We start from the raw sequence: 18968 nt of genomic DNA on the forward strand, positions 1-18968 counted from the left end.
GATCAATTTCATGATAAAATGTTTTTCAGGCAGGAGAGACTATGACACCAGAGAGAAACCGGAATCTATACTGTGCAGAAAACATACTAAGAATCAAATAAATAACTTCTATTTTAACATTCTCTAAAAGAAAATTGGCAGTGGTAAAAATAGTATAAATAGTCTATTTGTTTACAGAACACGCAGAGGTAAAATATGTGCTAATGTTGATAAAGCACCACAAAGTTAGGAATGAAAATTGAGAATTTATTATGCTAAGTTCTTCATAGTACATATAATTTGAATGTAGACTCTGATTCATTAAAAGCATACACTGTAAACACTGGGATAACTACAAGTATTAAACATAATTGTGATGCTCTTTTATGTGAATACAACATGCCCTCCAGATCAAGGAAGACCTCAGATTTTAGAACCATGAGGTCCTTTACTGCAGGGACAGCACTGGAGCCTCCTGGGAAGTCAGAGTAGAGCTGCCTTGGGACGAAGGTCTTGACTTGTTGGAGGACGTGTATCACTGTAGAGCTGAGCTGTGACGTCTTATTTAAGCTCCACCCAGGGTGGAAGACGTCCCTTCCTGGCGGCCTTCAGATCAAGGACTCTCAGCTCTTTCTCCAGCACCGTGTCTGCCTGCAGCTGCCATGTTTTCTGCTAATATGATGATGGACTGAACATTAACTGAAACTGAAGGCAGCTCCAGTTAAATGGTCACCTTTGTAAGAACTGCCTTGTAAGAACTTCACAGCAATGAAACCCTAAGACAATCGTTCTTGGTGGCTTGAAGTCTAATGCAGGGAAATTCATTAAATGTTAACAAAATGCTTTTCAAAGAGAAGAAGGAAGAATGAGTAATAATTCAACCATAACGATGAAGTGAATAATAAAAATGTGCAATTTATAACTAGAAATGCCACAGATTTTAACATTCAACACATAAAAATACATTAATCATGAATTGTTTAAACACACCAATTAAAAGACAGTGAGTATTCAACTGGTTAAAAAGCAGTAATAAACTTTGTACTGTCTACAAGAATGTTTATGGTGGATACCTTAACCAGTAGAATTCTGAAGACTCTATACTAATGTTGGACCAAGTCCAATTCAGAAGATAAAATTATGAAGAATGGTGTTGCTTGGGAGGAAAAGGCTAATTACTAAGAATATATAGCAATGCAAAAAGTATGTGCATGGAATGTGAGAGTTTCTAAGGAGGTGGAATAAAGCCTCGAAAAGAGTCCAGGTGGTACTGGCTTGCGCCTTTAATCCTAGCACTTGGGAGGCAGCGGCAAGAGGATCTCTGTGAATTCCAGGCAAACCTGGTCTACAGAGAGAGTTCCCGGACAGCAAGGACTACACAGAGAAACCCTGTCTCAGCAAACAGCAAACAAACAAACAAACAAAAATGCTTAAAACAACAACAACAAAAAAAAACCAGAAGAAAACATGGAAACCCACAAATGTAAATTCAGGACTCAATTTTTGAGCTGTGCATGGTGGTTCTCATGGCTGTAATCCCAGCATTCATGAGTCAGAGGCAAGATGGTTAGATGTTTGACCCCAGGCTACCCTCATTCCCAACTGTACAGCACCAGGCTTATATGCAGCTGAGCCTTCCGGTTCCAGCTAAGACTAGAAAATGGACACTTGTGGGTCTAAACCTCGATTTATCCAATTAGGTTTGTCTCAGACTTTGCATGGACAGCTACGCCCTGGCTGGTAGGAGGAATGGTTTAAACAACACATGGCTGGTTGCCATCTTGACTATGGGGTAAAGAAGGACGAGTCATAGCTTCACCACTGACTTAAGGCAGCCGCATGGCTGGCAGCCATCCCTGTTCTGGGTCGGAAAAAAAGAAAGGAACGCTTGGTGGCCCTGACAGCCAAACCTTGTCCTGTAATAGTAATCCACTTGGTATTGTGAAGGAGTTACATTGTTTTCTCTTGTTAGAACTTAGTTTTTGTCTTCCAAAAATGATGGTTATGCTCTGTCTGTACTCTTTAAAAGGTATTTATTTTAACATACAGGGACAGTTTAGAGCAGGTAACTAAAAACAGACAAAGGTTGTTTAGCTCAGACAGGCGTGATAGGTAGCAGCTCTCAAAGCTGTTGGAGAACCTGCTGAGAATGGCATTTGAGATGTTTTAATTCACCATGACAGAGGCTCCCAATCCTAGCAGTGACCCCTTCAAGGCCTCCAAGAGGATGTGGGCATCGTGACCAAGGACTCCACCTGGACTGGGGTGCACTGATGACTGGGCATTACTGCCCCAATGCCTCATCCACTGCCAGGACTGCCCAAACCGTGGACAAAATGGGGCAGAGGACAGGCCTTCTGTTGCTTAAGATAGAGTCAGGTCGGTCTCCTGAGTTTCTCTCAGGAAGAGCAGGGTTGCCAGACCTGGCAGTCAAGGCTGACCTTGTGGTGGGACCTTGGTCCCCAGTGAAGCCATCGACACCACAGCATCACAGTCGGGCAGGCGTCCGGGTAACCGGTCAATCTCTTCCATTAATTGATATGTAGGCCTGTGAATTATCCTCCCGTTCAATCAGGTAAAATCCACTCTTCTCAGGTTTGAAGGGTTTGATGACAGACGAGTAAAAGAAGCAACTTTCTTCTATTCCTTTACCTAAAGAAACTCACTTTTCCGTAACGGATCCCTGTTATCGACCACCCACGTCTCATGGTGAACAGCCAGATAGGAGGAAAGGGTAAAGTTGAAAGTTCATGCAAGGTCTGAGGATATGAAAGCTGTGAGGAAGTTTTTTGGCTCTAAGGTGTTTTAAGGTTGGTAAACGCAGGTTACGAGTGTTTGAGGATGGAATAAAAAGTGTGGAAAAGACTGAAAAAACCCCTACCCGTTCCTTCCCCGCACTGTGGTCCGGGTGCAGTGAGGATCTCTTTGTTCGCTCCAGTGCAGCCCCTCAGACTCCAGTGCGGCCCCTCAGCCTCCAGTGCAGTTGCTCAAGCTCCAGTGCGGCCCCTCAGGCTCCAGTGCAGCCTCTCAGGCTCCAGTGCAGCCCCTCAGATCCAGTGCAGCCCCTCAGATCCAGTGCAGCGGCTCAGGCTCCACTACACCCCTGTTCCACATCAGGGCCGGAACTTTCCTTATTGAGGTTAAGTAGGAGGATTGCAGATGGAGGAAGGCACTGTCCCTGGCGGATCTGGTCCTGCTTTTCTCTGTTTCTAAGAACATTTCACAGACTTTCATACACTGCCTTCGAGGGCACTGCATGCAGTTTGTCAAAAACCTAAAACCCTGACAGCCCGACCTTTCCTACTAACAAAGGGTTGACTGCAAATCACCGAATGTAAATTATTGTTCTTCATGGACATCAGCATGGGACGCACACAAACGACCATGTAACTGTACCGTGGCTACACCACCCCTGAGTCTATTATAGACCCAAAGGCTAAGTCGGGGCACCACAGAGACGTTTGCACATCTGTGTTTATTTCCACAATAGTCAGGAAGTGGAATCAGCCCAGATGCTCGACAGATGCACAGATAAAGAAACTATTCTTCATATGTAATGGAAGTTTATTCAGCCATAAAAAGAGCGAAATTGTGAAAGATCTATGCAGGAAATTGGTGCCAAATTGAGATCATGTTAAATGAAATAAGTCAGACTCAGAAATACAAATATTACATTTTTCTTTTCTATGCATAATCTACATTTCAACCGAAAGACATGGAAGAGGAAGGGCCGTTGTGGGGAGGAAGGCTGGACAGGTGGTAGGTGGGCAATTACTGTTAGTGTATGTAATGGCTGTTCCTGGATGTCAACTTGACTATATCTGAATTAACGACAATCTAGACTTGCAGGGCTCACCTGTGATCCAGACCTTGCGGCTTGAAAACACACCTTTAATAATAAGTAATACCCCTGGTATTACTTTTTAAACTTCATTTTCTTTATGTACCACTGTTCTAATCTCTTGTTTCTACTCTCCAGTGTTTCCCGGTCATTAAGAATTCCATTCCTTTTGCTCAAGTGCTTTCATATTTGTTTCTGATCAGAGCAACATCTCCTGTAGCTCAGCTGTTCTGGGAAGGGCAAGGTGGGGGAAGGAAGGGCCTGTAAAAAGCTCCTCCTTGGCAGTGGAAAGCTGTGGTGCTTATCACTCTCCAGTGTGCACACACAGGTATTGGCTTTGGAGTACAGTAGGAAGAAAGATTGGAAAACTAAAAGTTTGGTTTCTAGAAATTCTGAACCTTACATTCCATATTCAGGGGTTTTTTTTATGACAAATTTTATGAATAGTTTTGGAAGTGGAAGAAAGGATGTGATGGGATCATCCTTCAGCTGTGCTTGATTAGAATCTTTTTACCTTTCTACTACAACCATCTACCCTGGCATGATTCAGGGAAATTCAGTTTCAGTACAAAAGGAGTTTGTGAGATGCAGACTTTTCCTAGGTAGGGATGGGATGCATAGGACAGCGTCCCCTTCTTGTGCTATAATCCATGTGGCTGGAAGCAGACATTAAATTATTCTTCAACACTGTTTTGTATGTATGCTTCAGTGGGGATGGGTTTGCCTGAAACCACAAGGGGGCAGTGGGAGCTGCAGAGCCATAGCCTACCTTTCTAATCATGCTGTAGAGCATGGGGTCTCTCTGTTTGGAAGAGAGATCAGTAGTAGCTGAGGGGGGCGGGTCAGAAATATAACAGTTTAGGGGTCCCTTTGAGTTGTTTCTGGAGGGATTGTGAAATCTGTGTTTATTAAATTTGTATCCTTTACAAGAAAGTTGTATCTGCTAGTATTAGCCAGGCTGCCATTGTTCTTGCTCCCTGACTTCAAAAAAAATCCCCGGCTCAACTATCAAGAGTGTACTTTTCTGACAAATTGTTCCTCAATATTTTCTACATCAAAGTGGCTTGAAAAACATCTTAACCTAACTTGACTTACAGTCTACATTTGCAAACTCACTATAAAGTCGGTGATTATTAGTAACAATTTACGCCCCTAAGTTCTTTCTGAGGGTGTTAGTTGAATCATTAATTCATTCTCATAGCAATACTTGAAAAAGATCAATGACTATTAATGCAAATGCCAAGGACACTGCCCAGTGAGGGGTTGGAAACCCCCCTAGAGCTGTCATATAACTCATAGATTAGGAGAGACGTGATGACCACAAAGACAACAAGCAGAAGGAAACTTCATAAGTGCATGAAATCCTTAAGATGCAATCCTATGCATCATGTGTCTCTCGAAGGCATACCCATCATGGTTGTGCTAACCAATGGGCCATACTCTGTGAGTTCTAAAGCTGTTTGCTATTCCTCTCACATGGGCCTTGACAGAAGATAGCCTCAGAACTCCTGAACTTGGAATGATGGGTAGTTGTGAGCCCCATGTAAGTAACTGCAAGACCACCAAGTGCTCTTCACTGCTGAGCCATCTCTCCTGCCCTGTGTTGCCTATTCACGGTCAACATTCACATTGCTAATATCTTCATCTGTCCATTTGTAACTCTTTAGACATGCATTCCCTTTTAGTAAGATCTTATTAATATTATAGTTTAACCTGGGGTACTTCAGGTTTCTGCAAGAAGATACAGAACTAAAGTGAATGTATAATTCTTTATATAAGCAAGGTCTTTTCCCTTCCTTCCCTTCTCTGAGAGGGTAGGGACCTACCTGAGTATCTCCCTACCCTGGCTCATCAAGGCTCCACCAGAATAGGCACATCCTCTCCCACAAAGCAGCCTGTTGTAGAACTGAGAGCCTCTGCTTCAGTTGTTGGGGTGCCACATGGAGACTGAGCTTATACATGTGCCAGGGGCCTTGTTCCAGCCTTTGTGGGTTCTGTGGTTGGTGGCTGAGTCTCTGTGAGTTCCCAGAGGTTCAAGTTAGGTGACTCTGTTGGTCCTCCTGTGGGGTTCCCATATGCATCCAGAGCCTTCAATCCTAGCCCCCAACTCTTTCCTAAGACTCCTCTACCTCTACCCAATGTTTAGCTGTGGATATCTGCATCTGTTTCAGTCAGCTGCTGAGTAGAGCAGTTATCTTAAGGTTCTGCCCCAAGCATAGCAGAATATCATTAGTAAGGTCAGGGATCGGTGTTTGCCCATGGGATGGGTTTCAACTTAGGCTGGTTATTGGTGGGTCATTTTTTTCAGTCTCTGCTCCTCTTTTGTCCCTGCACTTCTTTTACACAGGGCACGTTTTGGGGTTAAACGTTTTGTAGGTGGGTTGGTGTCCTTATCCCTCAGGTGTCCTGCCTGGCTATAGGAGGTGGCCTTTTAGATTACTTTTCCCCACTTTTAAGGCATTTCAGCCATCTGCATTGGCTCCTGGGATTCTCTCCAATCTCAGGTCTCTGGGACTTCCTAAAGATTCCCCCAACTCTCCCACTCCCTGCAGCTGCTGATTTCTATTCATTCTCCTGGCCCTCTGTGCCTCTTTCCTTCTATAAACACACCTGATCCTGCCCCCCCACTCCCCTCCCCCTCCTTTCTTCCACCCACTTCCCTCTCTTCCTCTGCCTCCTATGATGACTTCATTCTCCCTTCTAAGTGAGATTCAAGCACCCTCATTTGATCCTCCTTCTTGTTTAACTTCTTTGGGTCAGAGGGTATATCCTGGGTATCCTGTTCTTTATGGTTAATATCCAGTTATCAGTGAGTACATCTTTTGGATCTAGGTTAACTCATTCAGGATGACATTTTTCTAGTTTCATCCATTCTTTAAGTGCTTCTTGGCCATTTGAGATTCCTTTGTTGAGAATTCTTTTTAGCTCTGTACACAATTTTTTACTTGTATTATTTGGTTTGTTGATGTTTTTAGTTCTATCTTTTGGATATATTTTTTATATTTTTGGCCCTCTGTCAAATGTACAGTTAGTGAAGATGGTTTGGTTTTTTTGTCAAAAATCAAGTGTCCATAGGTGTATGGGTTAATTTCTTGGTCCTTAATTTGATTCCATTGATTAATCTGTTTGTTTCTGTACCAATGTCATGCAGTTTTATCACTATTGCTCTGTAGTACAGCTTGAAGTCAAGGATACTGATTCCCTCTTTTTTGTTTAGGATTGTCTTGGTTATCTTGGGTTTTTTATTTTTTCGTATGAAGTTGAGAATTGCTCTTTTACAGTTTGTAAAATATTCTGTTGGGATGTTGATGGGGATTGCATTGAATCTGTACATTGCTTTTGGTGAGATGGCCATTTTCACAATGTTAATTCTACCAATCCAAGAGCATGGGTGTTCTTTCCATTTTCTGCTATCTTTTTTCATTTTTTTTGTCTTTAGGGACTTCAAGTTCTTATCATACAGATCTTTTACTTGCTTGGTTAGAGTTACATCAAGATATTTTATATTATTTGTGGCTATAGTGAAGGATGTTGTTTCCCTAATTGCTTTCTCTGCTCCTTTATCACTTGTATAAAAAAAGGCTGCTGATTTCTTTGAGTTAATTTTGTAGCCAGCAACTTTAGTAAAGGTATTTATCTGCTCTAGAGGTTCCCTGGTAGACTTTTGGGAGTTATTTATGTATACCATCATATTAACCATGACTTATTCTTTTACAATTTGTATCCACTTGATCTCCTTTGTTGTCTTATTCCTCTGGCTGGACCTTCAAGTATTATAATGAATGGATAGGGAGAGAATGGGCAGCCTTGTTTTGTCCTTGATTTTAGTCGGATTGCTTCAAGTTTCTTTCCCCTTAATTTCATACTGACTATTGGCTTTCTGTATATTATTGCTTTTATTATGTTTAGGTATGTGCCTTGCAACCCTGATCTCTCTAAGACTTTTAACACGAATTGATATTATTAGATTTGATCAAAGTCATTTTCAGCATCTAATGAAATGATCATGTGATTTTTTTTCTCCTTTCAGTTTGTTTATGTGGTGAATTATGTTGATGGTTTTTCATATACTGAACCATCCCTGCATCCCTGGGATGAAGCCTACTTGAGCATGGAGAACGATTTTTTTTCGAACTGTTCCTGGGTTTGGCTTGCCACAATTTTATTGAGTTTTATTGTGTCAGTGTTTATAAGCAAAATTGATCTGAAATTCTCTTTCTCTGTTGAGTCTTTGTGTAGTTTAGGCATTAGAATCACTGTGGCTTCACAGAATGAATTTTGCAATATTTCTTTTTCTATTTATGGAATATCTGGAGGAGTATTGGTATTATCTCATCTTTCAAAGTCTGTTAAATTTCTACACTAAAATCATCTGGCTATGGGCTGGTTTTGGTTGAGAGGCTTTTAATGACTGCTTCCATTTCCTTAAGGGTTATGGGTCTGTTTATATAGTTTACCTGATCTTAATTTAACTTTGGTACATGGTATCTCTCTAGAAAATTATCCACTTTATTTACATTTTCCAATTTTGTACAATACAGACTTTTGAAGTATGACCTAATGAATTTTTTAATTTTTTCAGTTTCTGCTGTGATGCCTCCTTTTTTTAGTTCTGATTTCATTAATTTGGATACTGTCTCTGTGTCTTTTAGTTAGTTTAGGTCAGGGTTTGTCTACCTTATTGATTTTTCTCAAAGAATCAACTCTTCATTTTGCTGATTCTTTGTATTTTCTTTGTTTCTAGTTGATGGTTTTCAGCCTGAGTTTGATTATTTCCTGCTGTGTACTCCTCTTGGGTTTGTTTGCTTCTTTTCGTTCAGGTGTGCTGTTACGTTTCTAGTATGAGATCTCTTCAATTTCTTTATAAAGAGACATAGTGGTATGAAGTTTCCCTCTTAGTGTTGCTTTCATCATGTCCAATAAGTTTTAGTATGTTCTGCCTTCATTTTCATTGTATTCTAGAAAGTCTTTAATTTCTTTATTTTTTCCCTGACTAATTAATCGTTGAGTAAAGAGTTATTCATTTTCTATGACTATGTGGGCTTTCTGTTGTTTCTGTTGTTGAAGTCCAGCCTTAAACCTTGGTGATCTGATAGAATGCATGGGGTTATTTCAGTGTTCTTGAATCTGTTGAGGCTTGATTGTATGGTCATTAGAGAGTATTCTGTGATATGCTGAGAAGAAGGCACATTCTTTTGTTTTGGGAGGAAGGATTCTGTCTGTATTTGTTAAATCGATGTGGTTCATAACAAGATTCTTTCTGTTTAGTTTCTGTTTTGATGACCTGTTCATTGGTGAAAATGGGGTGTTGACATCCTCCACTATTATTGTGTGTGGTTCACTATGTGTTCCAAGCTTTAATAATAATTCTTTACGAATATGGGTGTTCTTGCATTTGTGTCATGGATGTTCAGAATTAAGATATCATCTTGGTGGATTTTTCCTTTCATGAGTATGAAGTGTCCTTCCCCATTTCTTTTGAAAACTTTTGGTTGAAGGTCTATTAGATATTAGAATAGCTATTCCAGCTTGATTCCTGGGTCTGTTTGCTTGGAAGAACCTTTCTCCAGCTCTTTACACTGAAGTAGTGTCTAACTTGTTGCTCAAGTGTGTCTTGCATGCAACAGAATGATGGATCCTGTTTATGAATCCAGTCTGTTAGCCTGTGTCTTTTTATTGAGGAATTTAGTACATTGATATTGAGATATTAATAACCAATGTTTGTTAGTTCCTATTATTTTGATATTGGTGATGGTATGTAAGTTTGCGTGTGATCTCTTCATTTGGTTTTGCTGTTAGATGATTATTTTCTTGTATTTTATTGGATATAGTTACCCTCCTTGTGTTGGTGTTCTCCTTCTTGTATCCTCTGTAGGGCTGGATTAGTAGAAAGATATTGTTTAAATTTGGTTTTGTCAGAGAATATCTTTTTTCTCCATCTATTGAGATTGAAAGTTTTGATGGTTATAGTAGGCTTGCATCTGTGGTATCTTAGGGTGCGAGACATCCCTCCAGGATTTCATGGCTTTTAGAGTCTTTGTTTAGAAGTCATGTATAATTATGATTGGTCTGCCTTTGTGTGTTACTTGGTCTTTGTCCCTTGCAGCTTTTAATATTCATTCTTTGCTCTGTACATTAAGTGTTTTAATTATTATGTGGTGGAAGGATTTTCTTTTCTAGTCTAATCTATTTGGTGTTCTGTAAACTTCTCTTTAAGTCAGGCATCTCTTTAGGTTAGGGAAGTTTTCTTCTATGATCTTGTTGAAGATGTTTTCTGGCCCATTGTACTGGGAATCCTCGCCCTCTTCTATTCCTATTATTCTTAGGCTTAGTCTTTTCATAGTGTCCCAAATTTCCTAGATGTTTTGAGTTAGGAATTTTTTACACTTGGCATTTATTGTAACTGATGCATCAATTTCTTCTATGGTATCTTCTATGCATGAGATTCTCTCTTCCATGTCTTGTATTCTTTTGATGATGGTTGCATCTGTAGTTCCTGTATTCTTTCCTAGGTTTCCCATCTCCAGGATTGCCTCTATTTACATTTTGTTTATTGCTTACATTTTCACTTTTAGGTCCTAGACCATTTTATTCATATCCTTTGCCCGTTTGGTTGTATTTCTTTGTATATAACAGAATTTATCTGTTTCCTCTTTAAGTGCTTCTACCTGTTTGATTATGTTTTCCTGCATTACTTTAAAGGAATTGTTTATTTTCTCTAAAGGCCTCTATCATCTTCATGAGATGGGGTTTAAAGTCATAGTCTTGCTCTTCACGTGTGTTAGGGTGCTCAGGGCTTGCTGTAATAGAAAGCTGGGTTCTGTTGGTGCCATATTACATTGGTTTCTTTTAATTATGTACTTGTGCTTGCTTTTAGCAATCTGGTTTTCACTTGTGTTGACTGGCCTGGTTATCTGGGTTGGAGCAAGCCTCCTGGGAGGCAGGCAGAGCCATACAGTGGGGTGCAGTGCAGTGCACCTATCCTCACTTCAGGTCTAGGTACAGACCAGAAGGAGGATGGAGCTCCCATAGGGCAGGGAAGAGCCCATGACTAGTGGGCTTGCTAGGGTTCCAGCAGGTGGAGATTGGGGGATGTCCTATGTGTGTGTCTCAGGTTAGAGGTGTGCCTCTTAGGAGGCAGGTGGTATTGTGAGATGGGTCACAGTGCACCAATCCACGACTGCTGACTCATTGCACAGACCATGCTGGCATCCAAATCAATGAGATACACCTGCTTCTGCCTCCTGAGTGTTGGAATTAAAGTCATGAGTCATGAGTCAATACACCCAGATTACCCATCATTTATGTAATTAGTATTTGTTCATACAATTTCCCTAATGTGTACCTAGTACTGTTGATCTGTTTGCTTCTCTCTCTCTCTCTCTCTCTCTCTCTCTCTCTCTCTCTCTCTCTGTGTGTGTGTGTGTGTGTGTGTGTGTGTGTGTGTGTGTGTGTGTGCGTGTGTGTATTAACTGGCATTTCTTTTGCAAGGCTATATCCTACTCAAAGAACAAGGAAATGACAGAGATGAACATCATTTAGTTTTCTTCTAAAATGACCTGGCAATTACATAAGACTTCTGCTTAGGAAATAAGTGGTGGATACATCAGAAGTAAATTGACTATATTGTTATTGAAGTATACATTTATTGTGTTGGCAGTATTATGCTTTCTCTTGTACACTTGGATGGGATATTTTAGAATGCAGTGACGTATGAGGATGTGCGCGTGAACTTCACTCAGGAAGAGTGGGCTTTGCTGGATCCTTTTCAGAAGAGTCTCTACAAAGATGTGATGTTGGAGACCTACAGGAACCTCACTGCTATAGGTATGACAGTGAATTTTCTTTCACTCTTTAAAATAAGGGCACTACTGTTTCTTTGGTATTGATGTTTTTCTGTAATATCAATTGAGAATGAAGAATAAAGTGAATAAGTTAGACATTGTTCTAAGATTCACTGAAGATACTAACTTAAATTTTGCCTAATTTCCAATAATATATCATACATTTTTCTGGTACTGTATTTTAGGTTACAATTGGGAAGACCATACTACTGAAGAACATTGTCAATGTTCCGGAAGACATGGAAGGTAATTTTCATGTGCAACTTGATATGAATATGCCTCTGAAGAAATTTTAATGCGTTCTGGAAGTTTAAAAGAAAAGCAACAGTGTAAAAAAGTACTGCTTTAAGTATATCAGTGATTATTAAATTCACACAAAACCATGTACCTCAATATCAGGTATCTGATTTTCATTTGCAAGGCATTCTTTTAAGAAAGAAACAGTTTCTTAACAGATGTCACCTTGTGTATCATAGTCCCTTTAGAGCTATGCTGAAGAACTGCCAATCTGTTTAGTCTCATACCACTCATATGGCAAAAGGTTAGTCACACTGAGTAGGTGATAAATATATGTCTAAATCTTATACTATCTGAACGGTCCATGGTAAACCTAGGGTTCCTCATATACTTGTAGTAACATTGCTAAGTTTAGTGATAGGGGCAGTTTATGAGTATCAAGAATGTTGATGTCGAGAAAACTTAATCCCTATACCACATGCGTATGAGGAACATAGTCTGAATGCAATGTGTTTTCCCAATTTGTATTTTATTTGTTATTCCTCTTTTTAAAACAGATATATCTTATGTCACAATGGATTCAAGCTGTATGAGTATAGGGATATTGAAAGAAACAAAGTACCTCTCTTTCCCTCCTAGAAAAATTAGAAGATATATAGTAGCCCCTACATTTAGTAGACTTTCTGAGTATGATTCAAGTTTACAATTGGTTAGTTTTCCAACTTAATTGGGAATTCACCCATAAATTCACACTGCGAAAAATCCCTGTGGGTACTAGGAATCTGGAAATTATTCTATTTGCACTGGTCCACTTTCCAAATGTAGTATGGTTCATATTAAAGGAAAATTTATGAATTCAATTAGTGTGGCAAAACTTTGAGTTATTCCTTTTGCAAATATGTGATAAACTTAATAGAAAAAGGATGCTATAAATGTAAGCTATGTAATAAATGCTTTTTTTTTTTGGTTCTTTTTTTCGGAGCTGGGGACCGAACCCAGGGCCTTGTGCTTCCTAGGTAAGCGCTCTACCACTGAGCTAAATCCCCAGCCCCGTAATAAATGCTTTTACCATCACAGGTATCTTCAAAGACACAAAACAATCCAAAAGGGGGACCCATGAATGCAAAAAAGTGATAAAACATTAAGATCTGATTCCTCTTTACCATTAAACCAAATTGTAAATTAATTCATACAGATAAAAAGATTCATCAGTGTAATGAATGTGGTAAAGCTTTCACATGTGTCAATTATCTTTGCAGGCATAAAAGAAGTCATACTGGAGAGAAAACCTTTGAATATACTCCATGTCATAAAGACTTTGCATATCAGAGTCACCCTCAAAGGAATGAAAAAATTCATACTGCAGAGAAACCCTATAAATGTAATCAATGTGGTCAAACCTTTGCACATTACAGTCATCTCTGAATACATAAAAGAACACAAACTGGAGAGAAACCCTATGAATGCAACCAACGTGGTAAAGCCTATGCACGATACAGTCATCTTCAAATACATAAAAGAACACATACCGAGGTGAAACCCTTTGAATATAGCCAGTGTGGTAAAGCCTTTAAGTCACAATCATCTCCCAATACATAAAAGAACGCATACTGGAGAGAAACATTATGAATATAATCAATGTGTTAAAGTCTTTGTATGTTACAGTCATCTCCAAATACATAAAAGATCACATACTGGAGAGAAACCTTACAAATGTAATCAATGTGATAAAGCCTTCTCATATCACAATAGTCTCCAAATGCATAAAAGGACACATACAGGAGAGAAACCCTAGGGTTGTAATCAATGTGGTAAAGCCTTTGCATGCCATAGTCATCTCCAAATACATAAAAGAACACATACTGGAGAGAAACTTTATGAATGTAACCAATGTGACAAGCCTTCCTACGACATATTAGTTTCCAAGTAAATAAAAGGGCACACACTGGAGAGAATCGCTATGAATGTCACCAATGTGGTACAGCCTTTGGACATCAAAGTCATCTTCAAAGGCATGAAAAAATTCATAATGAAGAGAAACCTCATGAATGTATTTAATATGGTGAAGCCAGTGCACATTTATATAGTCTTCATGATCATAAAAGTGTCCATACTGGAGAGATCCTATGCATATAAGCAATGTGGTAGAACCTCTGTGTTATGAGTCTACTTAGGACCACTACAACTCCAATACCTAGTTAATGCAGATGACAAGAACTTATGTAATCAATCTGATCAATCAGGATTGTGGAATATACTCAGGAGCTCACCTGCAACCCATTTTATGAATCTTTTAATTTCGAAAACCACAAACATATGTTACAAGTTATAGATACTTTTTTCCACCACTCAGCATTTAGGGATAGGGGCTTTCTTTAAGTGATTGCACAATATCAATGGATATAGAATATAGGTTTTACCATCTAACCAATCATATCCATTTGTTCTTTTGCCATTAGGAATAGTCATCTTTTGTGAAAGAAAAGATGAATGACAGAAGCTGTTCAGCTATTGGTAATTCTCCAGCTCCCCTAGAACCTAGGAACTTTAACATAGTTTCATTCCATGATTAAATAGAGTCCAACAACAAAAACGCAGTACTTAAAACACATTTCTTTTGCTTGTTCCCAAAATTTGTATATCATAGTTCTCTACAAATACATGAAAGAACACATCCTGGAGAGAAACCCTATGAATATAAGCAGTGTGATAAAGCCTTTTCTGGCAGTGGCCATGCAGGGACCAGAGTATGCGTGTGTTTCACTGATAGGATTCTCCTGTGGCAAGGCCCATAGAAATCTCTTCCCACTTAACAAAGACCTGGGGTGAATTCAGTAGCCTCTGTGCTTATAATCTAGATCATGTGTGCTACAAGCTCTCCTTGCTTTTACTATGCTATTAATACTCAAAAATGTTTGTTTTCACCTTTCAATCATGGGCGAGGCTGGGTTCATGTAGGCTGAAAGCTCTATGAATGATTCTGTGTTTTTCTCAATACTCTTTCAAGGAGTAAAGGCCTCCTCTCTTCTCTTTGTCTCTGTTGATCCTCCAGATGCGACCATTAATCCTGAGTATTTGGGGACACATAATCATGTCCCTAGAAAAATAGCTACAGTCACACTGAGTAAGCCTGTGGCAGTTGTAGAGAGCAGTGGGTCCTGCTTGCATAAGTGTTCTGAGGACGCTATGGCCAGTAAACAGAGACTTAAAATTTGGAAGTTATGGCTGATCAATAGAAACTTAAAAATGGTTCTTACAAAGATGGTATCCAATTGATAGGTGCTTATTAGGAAACATTGCTTGGTACAATGAGCACATCTCTATGTGCAATTAAGAAAGTATTATGACAAAGGGATGCTATTTGATGAATGGACTTATACTCACAACTGTTTAATCTGTCTCACCTTGCTTAACTCAATAACCAGCTGCCAGCTGGGTATGTGCTCATGTCCACAGGATATTTCTGGCTGGATATTTATTTTTGGCTTGCTTTAATTGTGCTTTGTAGTGAAAATGAGTTTAGGGACTAATTGACCTAGCAGGAGATGGGAAGGGGGAAGAAAAACTCCTGGGGCTTTTACAGTGATGGGGTTTTTATGATGCTGATGTTATGATTTCATTTAAGCAGAACAACCATTGATATCACTGCTCATGGGAATAGGCTTGTGAGTGTAAAAAGAAAAGTGGGTCGAGCTATTCAGTGCCACTTGGTTGAAAGTCAACAGGCAGTCAAGAGTCTTCACTTTTGCCAAGACTATACATCTATCCTCAGGTTCCAGAACCCCACCAGAGATGGACTCCAGCACTTCTCACAGCACAATTATCTACAAATACATAAACTAATACATCCAGAGAGACAATAAATAAATGTCAACAATGTAGTAAAGCCTTTGCATGTAGCAGTAGTCTTACAAAATAGGAGAAAAATCAAACTGCAGAGAAATTCCATAAACACAGTCAATGTGGTAACGTTTCCTAGGATCTTCATACAGGCGTAAAACCTTTAGTGTATGATCAGTCTGTTAAAGCCTTTGTATATCAAAGTAGTCTTTGAAGTCCTGAAAGAACTCATACAGAGGGGAATCTATGACTATAAAATATTTGGTAAGATCTTTTAAATCACTGCACACACTATTAAAAGATTAAGAGAAATCTATTTAATGACAGCATACATTCAGCTCTGGCTAATACTCAAATAAGAGCTGGCTGAGAGTAGATTTTATTTTCCACCTATGCTGTCACCCTTAAGTCTCTTTCAAGTTCAGGCTCCAGGTTAAGTTTTGAACAATTTAAATATGGACTAGGGACCACAAGTGTAGCCACTTAGACAAACATTTACACAGGAAATACTTTATTTCTTAAGTACACCAGTGCCTTGAAAAGATTTCCTTGGTCAAAAGCAATACCGTGTGGAATACCATGCCACTAAATAAGCCATTCTATAAGTCCATGGATGCTGGTTTTGGCAGAAGCATTATGTGCAGGAAAGGCAAATTCATAACCAGAATAAGTATCTACTCCAGTAGGAAGAAAACATTGTCCTTTCCATGGAGGAAGTGGTCCAATGTATTCAACCAGCCACCAGGTTCATGGCTGGTCACCTCGAGGAATGGTGTCATATTTGGGGCTCAGTGTTGGTCTCTGCTGTTGGCAGAAATGGCATTCAGCAGCAGCTGCATCCAGGTCAGTCTTGGTGAGTGGAAGTCCGTGTTGTTGAGTCCAAGCATAACCTCCATCTTGGCCACCATGTCCACTTGGTTCCTGTCCCCATTGACCAATGGTAGGATTGGCAGGTAAAAGAGTCTGACTGTCCACAGAACATGTCATCTTATCTACTTGATTATTGAATTCCTCCTCAGCTGAAATCACCCTTTGGCGAGCATTTACATGGCACACAAATATCTTTGCCCATTTGGAGAGATCCATCCACATACTTCCCCAGATGTCTTTCTCACCAATTTTCCAAATGTGATCTTTCCAAGTCCCTGACCATCCAGCCAAACCATTGGCTACAGCCCATGTGTCAGTGAACAATCATGTACATTTGGCCATTTCTTCTTTTGCACAAACTGTAATACCAGGTGTACTGCCCGAAGTTCTGCCCACTGTGAAGATCTTCCTTCACTTGTATCTTTCAGGGTTGTCCCGGAAAGAGGTTGTAATGCTGCAGTTGTCTACTTCGGGGTGGTGCTGAAATATCCCCGAAGGGACACCCTTACTCAAGTCTCGGGAAATCTCGGACCCCACACACAGACCATTTTGGATGTAATATGCAAAGGAGAGGTTTATTACAGAGATTAAGGAGATCTCCAGGCCAACACATATCCCATGAAGGAGACAGAGGTGTCCACCCTGAGATGCTGGGAGAAAGGGTATTTAAAGGGAGAAACCACAACCCTAGGGGGCAGGGGTGGTATCATTCGAAAATCAGAAGAAGCTTCCCCTCTCTCAAGATTGCTTAACTTTATGGTCCGCTAGTTCCTAGGAGAAGCTTCCTGCTTCTCAAGGTTGTTCTCTAAGATTTTAATCTAACTTTATGGTCAGCTAGTTTCTGGGAGAAGCTTCCTCTTATGTTTACTAGGTCGAGATCACCTATTTAAGGACCTTATTTTAAATTCTTTTATCTGGATCCTGGGAGAGCAGGCTCAAGAAATGTGACCCTTTACTGACAGGTAGAGTGCAAAGTCTGGAATTTGAGGTATTTAGGGCTTCTTAGGGGTGGGACAGCAGTCCTAAACTTCTGACTTTTTGGCTGTATTTTTTATTCTTTCAGTGCCTGCATAACATGCAGAGGCAGCAGTAAACCAGGTCCTAGTCTTCTTCAGTCAGCCGATCCCATGGAACACCCCCATAAGGCTATAGGCACATGCTTAGCAGCAGATGGTATTGTAACAAGAGTAGAAACCATAGGCATTTGGGCAACTTCTTCATGTAATTTGCTTGTGCCTTAAAGACCTGCTCAGGCCCAATCACATATACACCACTTCTATTTGATAACAGACTGCTGCTGTCCATGTCCTACTTTCTCACTTGGAGAGTCTGATAACACCCAACTCATGATGGGCAGTTCAGGTCACATGGTAACTCGGTGTCCCATTTCCAAATGTTCAGTTCCTACTAGTGCCTAATAGCAGGCCGACTGCTGTTTTTCAAAGGGAAAACAGTTGTCCGCAGATGATGGTATAGCTTTGCTCCAAAATACCAAAGGTATCGTCTGTGATCCATCTACAGAGGCCAGCCAGAGGTTCCAAACGGCAACTCTATCTACCACAAAAACCTCGAGTACCATAGGGTTTGCTGGATCATATGGTCCAAGTAGTAGGGCAGCCTGCACAGCAGCCTGGACCTGTTGAAAAGCATTCTGTTCCAGGCCCCACAAAAGGCCAGTGGCTTTCCTAGTCACTTGGTAAATGTGCCTGAGTAACACACCCAAGTGAGGAATGTGCTGTGTCCAGAATCTAAATAGACCCACTAAATGTGCTTCTCCTCATATTGATGCCAGACAATGCAATCCTCTGCTACATATGTGGCTGGAGTCAAAGGTCCCTCCATTTGCATTCTTTGATTGGTGGTTTAGTGCCTGAGAACTCTGAGGTCTGGTTTGTCAATATTGTTGTCCTTCCTATGGGGTTACAAACCCCTTCAGCTCCTTCAGTCTTTTCTCTCACTCCTCCATTGGGGTCCCCATGCTCAGTCCAATGGTTAGCTGCAGGCATCCTTATATGTATCAGTAGGGCTTTAGCAGAGCCTCTCAGAGACACCCATACCAGGTTCTTGTCAGCAAGCACTTCTTGGAACAACAATAGTGACTGGGTTTGATGTCTTCATATGGGATGGATCCCCAGGTGGGGCAGTCTCTGTTAGTCCCTGCTCCACTCTTTATTCCTGAGTTTCCTCCTGTGAGTATTTTGTTCCCCTTTTTAAGAAGGACTGAAGCATCCACATTTCGGTCTTCCTTCTTGACCTTCATATGGTCTGTGACTGTGAATGCCAATTTCTAAGTATATCTATCGCAATTATACATTCTGGAACTGGGGATATGACCACAGGATGTGTTCAGGCACCTA

At 40.3% G+C, this 18968-nt stretch overlaps 1 pseudogene across 1 annotated transcript; it reads left to right on the top strand.

Annotated features, from left to right (window-relative positions):
* The first annotated feature begins 1744 nt into the window (after positions 1 to 1744).
* Positions 1745 to 14050, top strand: LOC148003918 (uncharacterized; annotated as a pseudogene). The gene is made up of 5 exons (XR_015628966.1): positions 1745 to 1771; positions 2918 to 3118; positions 11521 to 11647; positions 11850 to 11910; positions 13161 to 14050. The product of XR_015628966.1 is annotated as an uncharacterized LOC148003918, transcript variant X2 (transcript).
* Positions 14051 to 18968: the final 4918 nt, after the last annotated feature.

This window comes from Rattus norvegicus, chromosome 9 (genome assembly GCF_021556685.1).
Source record: "Rattus norvegicus strain SHRSP/BbbUtx chromosome 9, alternate assembly SHRSP_T2T, whole genome shotgun sequence".
NCBI classification, from domain to species: Eukaryota; Metazoa; Chordata; class Mammalia; order Rodentia; family Muridae; genus Rattus; species Rattus norvegicus.